This window comes from Leptinotarsa decemlineata, unplaced genomic scaffold, assembly GCF_025532065.1.
Source record: "Leptinotarsa decemlineata unplaced genomic scaffold, Ldec_3_MD MMD2_tig00000026_RagTag_RagTag, whole genome shotgun sequence".
Classification (NCBI taxonomy): domain Eukaryota; kingdom Metazoa; phylum Arthropoda; class Insecta; order Coleoptera; family Chrysomelidae; genus Leptinotarsa; species Leptinotarsa decemlineata.
The window spans coordinates 7,597,325-7,609,765 of NW_027412539.1; the positions used below are offsets into that span (position 1 = coordinate 7,597,325).

The window sequence follows — 12,441 nt, forward strand, 5'->3', positions numbered from 1 at the left end:
GATACCAAACAGTTGTTGTATTCCAACAACTGTTTGGTATCAAGCTTTGAAGGGTGAATAACCGCTTTGGAGTGAGTCAATCCTGGAAGATTCTGCCAGAAGTCCATAAATCTTATTCCTATCCAGGTGTTCAATCTTTGTTTGGCAAAGCCTAAAGCGATGTCAATGACAGGTTATAGTCCGATGAGCTTGCAGCACCCTCGTTTGCAAGGGAGTCTCAAATTGCATTCTAGGCCAATATGGACAGGAATTCAGATCAGAGGCAATCTGTTGAGTCTTCCTATCGACGAGAGTCGTTTTTGGCCACGACCGTGTTCTTGGCTCGTTAGAAGCCAAGAGCTTCCAACGCCGCTTGACTGTCCGAGAATATTTTTATTGACTTGTGTATGAGGTTAGTTCCTTCCAATCTTTCCGCACACAATTCAATAGCGTAAATTTCCGCTTGAAATTCAGTCGCGTAGGTTCCTAGGCAAGTAGGCAGTGTGACTGAAAACACTTGCACCCGAACTGGAAGGTGTTTCTGATTCATCTGTGAACTCACAACTATCTGCTCTTAGTATTCCCTTCTCTCGGAGGATCCAGTCCTCTTTACTGGGGAACAGTTCTTTATAAGGCAGGTTGTAGTTGACAGTTGGAGACATACAGTCAGAGGTCATTTCCAGAATGCTGTGACTTCCAGTCTCAACCAACAGTCTGTTGCACTCTGCAGTAAATTGATTTGTGCAATTGGCAATATGCACAAGTCTATATGCAGTCCATCTAGCCTCTCTCTCCAGAAAAATTTGGAAAGGAGGTAGATCTAGAAAGATCTCCATGGCCGCTGACGGTTTGGTACTGATGCCACCACTGATGACCAGACAAACCAGTCTCTATAAGCCACAGAGCTTCGCCTGGGCCATTTTCTGTAAAGCCTTCGTTCACCAAGTAATTTCAACATGAGTGATCATTGGTCTGCTAACCATCACATAAATCCTATGGATTTGTTTAGGACCTTAACCACAAGTTTTACCACAAATCCTTCGACATGTCCATAGGGACAGTTTAGCTTTGCGTAAAACTTTTTTCAAGTGAGCGTTCCTGGTGAGTTTTTGTCAAGGACAATGCCAATATATCTCCTCCGTTCCGAATGGAGGGAAAGTGGCTTTAGATCGTCCAATTTTCTCCTCCCGGTGAAGGGGATTGTCACAGTTTTGCTGGGATCTGTTAAGTCATTTTTCGTAATCCCATACTGTTATTTTGATTCAACGTTATTGAGATGACAGTTGATGTTAACAGCCTCCACCCGTTAAATTTTTTTAACGACGGCGGCCAAATATTTTTTCAAAACTTTATACTGCTAACAATAACAGTAATTATAATAATACTAACTACTCATAAATTAGAAAAGTAACTTGACAATTGCTATTATTTGAAATGTCTATTTGTTCGATGAGAGATTTACCATCTATAGCGCCACTATTTGAACTTGTTGTCGGTGTAGCCTCATTACTATGAAATAGTTGTCTCGTTATTTTCATTCTCTTTGAAACTGAATTTTCAATATACGGCTCCGCCACCGCAGAGGAGTTCCAACCTTCAAGTTCTTTAACCGATAGTAGATCGCCACCATTTTTATCAAGCATAGTAGCCGGGGATCGGTGAAACGAGTGCCCTGTGTAGAGCTGAGGATTTTCCAATTTCAAGAATGCTGCAATTTTCTTTGGAACAGCTCCAATAGAATGAATGCCCACAACTTGTTTTACATATTCACCATCCCTATAACCAATGAAGAATCGCCGATTTTCCAAATCTAAGTATTTTTGGTATAAGCCATAGGCATCGAAAGGAAGTCCTTTTTTGGGAATGATGAATATCCTGTTTTTCTGTTTTTAGTATACCTCCATGTAATCAAAACTCTGGTAGTGGTGATTTCAAAATCATCCACAGTCAGCTTAACAAGTTCGTCACGTCTACAGGCGCCAAAATTATCACAAATTAATACAACCTTTTCAAGCAACCATGTATAATCATCTGCCTTACTTACTAAACCTAGATACTTCTTCTTCATACAAAATTTTTGTTTCCATCAGACTTTCGTCTCAAGAACAAAAATAATTTTTCGAATCTGAAAATACCATTTCTGTAGGTAATACTATAATATGGTGTACGATTTGAAAAACTACCTTTGAAATGTCAATGTTGTCATGATCTTTCAAAGCAAGTTTCAACGTTGAAATCTTGTTCCACAGCGAGTTAGGAAAATGAACCTCTGATTTTCCTTTCATATGGGCTAATAATACATCTTCATTCTTGCTTTTACGTCACTTTTTAAAATTTTCATATTCTTTTTAATATCGCTCTTGGGTTATTTTCGGCAGTAAATCAACACTCGCTGCACATGATTCTCCCAATATTACAAAAGAAATTTTATTTTGTTCATCAATTTCTTCAATTCCACCTAAGGCCGTTATTAAAGCGAACTCGCGAACACAAAAAATTGACGTTTATAATATTATAATATTGTGATATTATGACAACACGATGTTGGAATTTTTCTGTAGAATAACGAGGTACGTGGTTTGTTCTTTCCTCGGAATCAAAATGTAATCCTTTCAGCGAGATTATGAATAGTCTTCAACGTGATATTAAACTTATTTTAATGCTAAAAAATAGGGTACACGTTTTCTCAATTTAAATTTGAAAGTTATATCCAATCAAAATATACAGGGTGGGGCACCGAAAACGAAACAGATCGAATATCTTCAAAACACATGTGTTCTGAAAAAAATGCAAAAACACGTCGATTTGTAATCCTGTAATAACCACAACTTTCATACCTCTTTCCCCACCTCTCGGTGACTATCACCCAAACAATTTGAATAGGGAAAGTAGTAAGTGTGACACACCGTTAAAAAAGTAATTTCATAAGGAATTCAGCTATGTCAATTTTAGCTACCTAACTTTCTATTTTGGCGCCTTCTTGCGGAAAAAAAAACTGTTCGGTATTCCAAATTATGATACTTTATTCTCAAGCTAATTTGACATAAATTCGGTGACAATGCATTATGGAGTTTTTCTAGAGAAAAAACAAGATAGCGGCTTCACAATGGCGGACAAGATTTGCAATTATGGTTCGATTTGATTCAAAATTGATAACTGGTGGTTTTCAGGGTTGGAAATTATTAAATGTTTTTCAATGTAAAAAAATCAAGATGGTGGCTCCAAAATGGCGGACGAAGTTTGTAATAATTATGATTCGATTTAACTCGACACCGAAAACGAATTCTTCAAAACACATGTGTTGTCAACATAATGCAAATACACGTCAATTTTTAATCTAAGGGGGACAAATCCTATCGTTACCTCAACTGTTATACTTCTCTCCTCACCCCTTGGTCACTCATACAATTTGATTAGGGAAAGTACTGAGGGTGACACACCATTGAAAATATAATTCCATAAGGAATTCAGACATGTGAGTGTTCGCTACTTAACTTTTCATTTTGGCGCTCTATTGCAGGAAAAACGACTGTTTCGTTTTCCAATTCACATTTGGCATTGAAAATGTTATTAAAACAACGATAAAAATAAAATAAAAACAACAATGAAAATTAATTGGCGCTCCGGGGCGACTTCATTGATTCCAGTGGCTCATTTGCTTTTTCAGCTGCAGGAAAACCCGGAAAAACCTGAAGCACCACATCATCTGAATATCATCATCACCACATTTTATTTGAAAGGTAATGTGAACAATTCACGAAAGAAGAACAACAATTGAAAAAATTACATGATTCAATCATCGAAAACTACTTTAATTCACAAAGTGAAGCTCAAAGTGTTCGCCATGAACTGCCATAAATGAGTATAAGTTATTCTCTAAACGCCGTCTGACGTTCTGACGTTTTTGAGCATTTCTGAAGTTATTTGATGACATTCGTACCTTTGGAATAACAATTGACTTACTACGTCTATGTATTGGTATACGTAGTACGTCAGGTACATTAACGAGTGAAATATAAAATGGTTTATTCTATTCAGGATAGGGTAGAAAAAATTGAATATTATTTCAAAAATAATGAATGTGCCAACAAAGCCAGTAGTATTTTCAATGAGCAACACCCAAACAAAAACGTACATCGTAAACACGTTTTGGAACTAATTTCAAAATTTCGACAAACGGGATCTGTGGCAAATAAAACTCGTCAAATTGAAAACGAAGCAGTGGAGGTAGCAGTTTTAGGACTGGTTGCTGCGGATCCAACTCTTGGTACACGAAAGCTCGCCGAATTATCTGGAGTAAGTCGACGTACCGTCGGGCGAATTTTAAAAGCTCACAAATTCCATCCATACAAAATTAAACTGGTTCAGGAATTTAACGAAGACGAGTTTGATCGTCGAATACAATTTTGTGAAATCATGAGTGAACGTGCTATACAAGATCCAAATTTCGTTTTCAATATTTGTTTTTCGGATGAATGCAGTTTTTATCTCAACGGGATTGTCACATAATTGTCGGTACTGGTCAGATTGATCCAAGAGTGTTTCACCAAGTACATACGCAATCCCCACAAAAATTGAATGTTTGGGCTGGAATATTTGGCGATCGTATTATTGGTCCATTTTTTCTACCAGGTAATTTGACTGGGGATATGTAGTTGGAATTACTCGAAGATACCGTTGATCCAACGTTAACGGATATAATAGAAAACGATAACCGATACCTTGAGGATCATCTAATATTCCAACAGGACGGAACTCCTCCACATTTTGCTGTAGCGGTTCGTTAGTACCTGGATGAAAGATTTCACAGACACTGAATTGGAAGAAGAGGATGCATTGGATGGCCCCCTCGATCTCCAGATTTATCTCCCTTAGATTAATTTTTGTGGAGCCATTTAGGAAGTAAAATATACGCCACACAGCCAGGTTCGTTAGCAGAGTTACTTCAACGTATTATTACCGAATATCGTCAAATAACTCCAAAACGTCAAACAACGTTTTGAGACGAACTTATACTCATGTATGGCAGTGAATGGAGAACACTTCGAGCATCTACTATGAATCAATGTAGTTTGGAATGATCTTAATTGAATTTATGCACAATTTTCCAATTTTAATTTCTTCAATTTTTGTTTTTTTTTCGTGAATTGTTCACAATACGTTTCAAATAAAATGTGAATTGAAAAACGAAACAGTTGTTTCTCCTGCAATAGAGCGCCAAAATGAAAAGTTAAATAGCGAACACTCACATTTCTGAATTCCTTATGGAATTACCTTTTCAATGCTGTTTCACACTTAGTACGTTCCCTAATCAAATTGTATGAGTGACCAAATTTTTCCCCTAGAAAAACTCCAAAAACCGAATTTATGTCAAATTAGCTTGCGAATGAAGTATTTTAATCTGGAATATGGAACAGTTTTTTCCCGCAAAGAAGCCGCCAAAATCGAAAGTTAGGTAGCTTAAACTGAATTCCTTATGAAATTACCTTTTTAACGATGTGTCACACTTTTCCTATTCAAATTGTTTGGGTGATAGTCACCGGAGGTGGGGGAAGAGGTATGCCAGTTGAGGTTATGATAGGAAGATGGCCCCCCTTGGATTACAAATCGACGTGTTTTTGGATCTTTTTCAGAACACATGTGTTTTGAAGATATTCGATCTGTTTCGTTTTCGGTGTTCCACCCTGTATAATGGCCCGGTATCCCCCACAATGTTCATATAAATATTATTTACATCAAATGAAATTATGTCGCAGGGTGTATGAAATGAACAATCAATAGCATGCTGTTATTTGTTTGACCTAATCACAGGTCATATATTCAAACATTTTGATGCCTTTTCACGTGTTTCATAAACGTGTGTTCGACGATAATCCACATTTTCCATTTAGATAATGAGTTTACGTAAATATTTATCTCTTTTGAACAGTAATTTGGCAGCTGGTGATTCATTGGACACGTGCAATGAAACTGTTTTTTAATTAATTGTGCATTGTTATTCAAAATATGATATCACTGACACATGAAATATGCTTTTATATACAATTAATTCATCAACGTTTGAACACTTCTGTGTGATTCATTCCATGACATGCTTTCAAATCGTTGAAAATCACTCAATTATTATTCAATTGAAGTATTATACATTCTTAGAATTTTTTGTTGAAATGAACATTTAATGATGATTATTCAGACCTGAAATCTATCGTTTGAAATTGGCTGACAATGATTTCTCAGAGGTTTAGACTTCCATTGTGTAAAAAATTGTTATCTGATTAGAAATCGATGAGAAAAGAAATACTAATTCACTAAAACTATCAGAACCGAAGTATTCGAATGTGAGAATTCAAACAAAGCTACTTCATGATATTTCGAGTGTTAGTATCCACAACGTACCATATAATACACACAAAAAGATACCAAGCTTCAAGGTGGAAGTGTTTGTAATATAGGAATCTGCAAGGAATTTGACGCCTCAACGGAATGCTAGGCCGGACTTAGGGCATTAATGAACCCAATAAGACAATTTGATAAATTTGTGAAGCACTGAAAAAACTGGCGCACTGGAATAAATTTAATCTATTCTGGGTGCCAAGATTCTCAGAAATCACAGGTAATAGAAACACTAGATCTGGTGAAAACACGGGCAATAGCACTTGCAGATATTTCATGTATATTCAATCAACGATTTTTCATTTTTTATATTGGTATACTAATTTCGAACATAAGTTCAGGAATAATTCGTCGTCCAAATGTAAGGCACTGGATAACAAGAGCAATCGATTTAGGGACAGCACACATTATTTTCAGAATGAAATAGCAAATATCAAACAAATGATTTGTGAAATGAGTGTCATAAAAAGATGAATACTTGTAGCAAAATGGGTCATCTTCGAATATCTGTTGTACTAGAACTATCTGTATTTGTAGAGTGGGGAGGGTGAGTGTATGCCCACATGGCTTAGGACACATGTACATCCTCCCGAGGAGTTGTCCTCCTAGGTCATCGTCCATCCTGTCCCTTCCAGGAAGGTGGACAGGTCAATAGGAGACATCCCCTTTATATCGCAGGTGTAGGCCAAGACTTGCCGAACACAAACTCTCTTATTGACGATAACTGCATAGATGTGTGTCCACTAGCCCCATATTATGGAGGTGTTTCTTTAGTTGACAGTGGCCGGTCAGAAATCCTACTGTTGAGCGTAGATTTTTCCTGGTCATCGCCAGATATTTCTTCGGCGCTAGCTTCCCAGGGCCACCTAGAGTGATCCTGGCAAGATTGCATCCCATCTCTTAGGGATTGAGCATGAGTGTGACGTTCGGCTAGTTCCGCAATTGTCGAAGTCATCAGGGCATAGGTGTTACTGGGTCCTAACATTCTTAGTCCAGCCGTTTCCTTGGCTCAAGAGTCGACAATGCGATTACCTTTACCCCGGTCGTGCCCTTCAACCCACCTCAAGATAATGTGATTAGATAATCACATTATCCTCGGTAGAGAGGCATTGGCTAAATCTTGGTGGCTCTCTAGTACTAGCCCTGAGGTAACACGTCTGTCCAAGGCAATAGGGCTTGTCTAGTATCAGTAGAGATTGTTATGTCTTTGCCAGAAATTCCTTTCCTGATCATTCCTTTTGTGTTGATTGAGATACCAGCCAGTTCTGTTTGGACCACGCTGGTATTTTTTCCCATTCCCCACTTAATCTTGAGCCTTCTTTGGTTTTTGTATATATGTGTATTGCATTTGTAGCATCTGACTCTGTGTTCTGTTTTATTTGTATTTTGTAGGGTTTATTAAAAATAAACCTGGGTTCAATTGCATCACTGCCTGCCTGCAGCAGAGGTTGCGCAGTAAGCACTTCTCGTCATAGGCTTAGCCTCAGTTGACCCATTCCTACTTCGAGGTTTACATCAGCCTTGCGCAATCGTTACATGGCCATTAATGCAACCTCCTCAACGTACAGAAAACCCCCTCTGGACCTATTAATTAGTTCTATTGCCGCGGTTGGTGTTGTTCTCATAGCTCCTGTGATGTTTGAACAAGCCAATCGCTGTATTTGATATAATTTTTGGATGGCCGTTGCATGTGGAACTTTCAGAACTTGCAGAAGATGATCCTCTGAAGAGTAAAGAATTAGTTTTAGTATGTTATGCTCTTCGAAAAAGCTATTGTGATAGCGAAACATGAGATATGTTTGAAAATACAAATATAAATACTTTAGATTTGGGCATCAAAATATTCAACTCTCAAGTTAGGAAAAATAAATATATATCCCATGAAGAGTACCTATATACTAGAAAATGGTACATAATAAAGTAATTCATACATGACCAAATGTAGAAGGTATTTCATTCGAGAGAGAAAAGTTATTTCCAACTTTCGGTGTGAATGGAAGTGAAAGTGAGCAGAAAATATTCTGAATGAATACATCATTATCCTTCACATCTTCTTTTTAATTTTCAGATTGAAAAAAATATTTTTGTTAAGATCAAGTGAAGTCATCTCGGCGATATTATTACAACACTTCCACCCGTACTAAACAAATTATTTCCCTTCTGAAACCGATAATCATACCACGATATCCATCAATTCCACCCCTTAGAGATTTATTTCGATCCTTCGATACCGGACAGGCTTTTAGGTTCGCGCTAACCGCTGTTGTTCAAGATTCATTGACCTCTGCGGAATCATCTGAAGGGCCCAGAGCCAGTAATGAAATATGGAACAAAACGGAAATCAAGCTACGGCAAATAGGTCGATATTTCCAAGATTCAGACTGTATAGAATCGAGAATGCGGAAGCGTCGAATCGAACTTGGGACCTGTTATTGAAAGAAATTGCTGCTGAATTGAAAATCAACTCGCAATCATGAAACGTTTATTACTTCGAAAAATAGCTTTGAAAAGTTATTTGAAAGAAATGATTGTGTTATGTACCAACAGTGTTACTTTTGGTAAAATATTTCTGTCCAGCTGGTGATAGTATGTATTCTATTAGAAACATTCTAGGTTTAATTTTGAATCCTGTCAGAATCATATCCCCTCACCCCCAATTATAAAATCATATTCGTGTTTCGGTAAAAGAGATTGCAGTTGATATTAGGTTTATTCTGGTTCTACGAAATTCAGGTTCTAGGACGTCAGGATCATGCGCAGTTGATATAGAGCGTTCTGGCTTATTGAGAATAAGTTCGGATTGATGAATCCTCTGTTATGGTTTCGACTGCGAAATGATCCAAAACTGTCTTGAACCATCCGAAATCGTTCTTGCTCTCGAAGCTGAACTGTTGAGATATATATATATATATATATATATATATATATATATATATATATATATATATATATATATATATATATATATATAGTATAAGGTATATACAGTAAAAGGAGTTCTATCAGATAGAACATAATATAGTTTGGAAGAATATTATGTGGATAGGAAAGTAGACCAAAACTATACACCTTCTATTGTTTGTTATATTTTGAATTTCAGATAAGTGACAGATTGTTTTTATTTAATTCAATTTTATATAGTAGTGACTATTTATATACATTTATCAAATGTTATTAATTCAAACCCGTGTTAGGAATCACACGTTGAAACATAAGACCTCGTTAATCCTTAGCTCGCACAAGTTTAGACTTCTGAGGGTTGTCGTTCGTAGGGGTGCGACAGCTGGTTAACGGAAAAACAGATTATAAACAGATTTAAACAGAATTACATTTACATTTATATACCGGGTGTCCCACATTTTATGTGACAGGCAATATCTGGTTTGTTGAAGGCGATACACAAAAATGTTTCATACAAAAGTTTTAGGAGTTCATGAGAGCTATATTTTGATATAATTTTTAAATATACAGGGTGTTTGGTGTAGGTGCTAGCGACCAAAATTCCATTTTTTAAAATAGAATGCCCTGTATATCATTACATATTCAGATGCTACGTTAAATTCTGATATCATTTCATGTTTGGTTTTTGAAATTCGGTTACGGCGTTGTTGAGTTATTGCACTTTTCCTTAAATATAAAGTTTCAAAAAAACTTATTTACTCGTACACGAATCCAGTCTATATCTTTTATTAAATTGAACTAGACTACTACTGAATACAAACCATTATTGTCACCTCTACGATACGATATCGATATCAGTTGAATATAATATTGAAATTCTTGAGAATGTGACTAACTTGAGGGTGAATTGCTTTATATTGCACAATTTCATCAAGTAGCTTATGCTTGTTGATGCCATAGTAACAAATGTTGTTGAATTGTATCTACTTGTCAGTTCGATTCAGTGATTCTTTGCAAAACAGTAACTGTGTTCTTTGTGCGAAAACTCCAGTATGCCTTTCGCGTTTAGTCCAAGTGATTGCATTGATATGTTATTAATTTTTGGGGAATGTCAGAAAAACTGCCGTCAAGCACAACGTCTATACCAAGAACGTTTTCCAGACAGACCCATTCCGTCACGAATGACTTTTTCGAGAGTTGTAGAAAAATTGCAAACTGGGTCATTTCCTTCTACTATAAAGCATCGTCATCATACGAGATCTGTTAGAACTGAAGATTTAGAGATCAATGTGTTGGCTTATATTATTATTCATCCACATGTTTCTATCCGTACTCTTGCAGAAGAAGTCGGTGTGAGTAAATCTTATGTACAGAGAATTCTGAAAGAAAATAAATACCACTCATTCAAAATTCAGTTGGTACAAGGTTTGAAACCCAGGGACTTTGAACGACGACTTGAATTCATTGCTTGTATTCAGGTAATATTACATGAAAGTCCTAACATATTCAGTCAAATTTTGTGGAGCGATGAATCGCGATTCCACAATAATGGAGTTGTGAATCGACATAACAGTCACTATTGGTCTCAAGAAAATCCCCACTGGGTCCGCGAAAGTAATTTTCAAACTACTTGGGGTATTAATGTATGGTGTGGATTGTTTAATGGCCGCATCATAGGACCTTACTTTTTCAATGAAAATCTCAATGGATTGCGATATTTACATTTTCTAGAAAATGATTTGATCCAGTTGATGGAAGATATTCCTATAGCAGAACGACAAGGAATTTGGTGGCAACAAGATGGTGCTCCTCATCACAATTCACAGGTTGTTACTGAATATCTGGATAGAACGTACCCAAATAGATGGATTGGTAATAAGGGTCCAATTCGGTGGCCGACTCGTTCCCCAGATTTATCACCGCTTGATTTTTTCCTATGGGGTTATTTAAAAGATATTGTTTTCACTACTCCCCCTTTGAATGTGGATGATCTGAAAATGAAAATTCGACTAGCGTGCAGTGATATTACGCCTGATATTATAAGAGCGACTTGTACGAGAGAAGTGATTCGACGTTTCGAAGCCTGCATAATATCTAATAAGCATCACTTTAAACAATTTTTCTGACTTATTTCTAGGTATCTACCATTCTTACGAAATGATTTATCAAGTTATATTATTTACATTGTTATTAATTAAAGATTTGTTTTCGAATACACCTTTTTCAATTTCGCAATTGTTTCATATTCAAAATGATTCCTGACTGAATTCCACAACTCAAAATTGAAACCATTACTTCGAACACCCAAAATTTTGACTAATTTTCATGTGATCTGATGCAGAGAATATAATTGTATGAGATATTTTTAAAAATAATAGTCGTTCTCAAGACTTTACATTTTAAGCAATAACTCAACAACGCCGTAACCTAATTTCAAAAACCAAACATGAAATTATATCAGAATTTAACGTAGCATCTGAATATGTAATGATATACAGGGCGTTCTATTTTAAAAAATGGAATTTTGGTCTGTAGCACCTACACCAAACACCCGGTATATTTAAAAATTATATCAAAATATAGCTCTCATGAACTCCTAAAACTTTTGTATGAAACATTTTTGTGTATCTCCTTCAACAAACCAGATATTGCCTGTCACATAAAATGTGGGACACCCGGTATACATGCTTTGTCAACAATATGTTATTCTTTGATATTAAAGCATATTTTGATTGATTGATTAATATGGAATACAAAATTTCCTAATCATCAGTAGAATGAATATTTATTGAGACATGGAACCATAAAAATACATGACATTAAAATGAACAAAACTTTTGAAACAACTTAATAGTATTACAATTTGCAAATTTTCGGCGCTATAGCTAGTTGAGGTTGTAAACATAGTTAATGCTCATGAGCGTTGTATAATAAACTTCCATAAATGAGGTCTCTTCTCCCACATTTGAATTCACCTGGAGTTTAGAGACATCAGCTCTCATTAAAGTTCATTTTCCAACTTCCAAACTCATTTAGCATAAAGTAGTTGGAACTGAAAGTTCCAAGATATGTTAATCTCTACAGCAAGGTGAATTCCTAGCAACTGATTGTAAAAAAGTTACTTTCAATTGGGTTTATTTGTAAATAAAAAATTGAAAACGAAACTTC

At 36.1% G+C, this 12,441-nt stretch overlaps 1 protein-coding gene across 4 annotated transcripts in view; it reads right to left on the minus strand.

The window, feature by feature from the left end:
- Nucleotides 1-12,441, minus strand: part of LOC111503748 (uncharacterized) — a 293,459-nt gene that overhangs the window by 69,002 nt on the left and 212,016 nt on the right. The window lies entirely within an intron of this gene.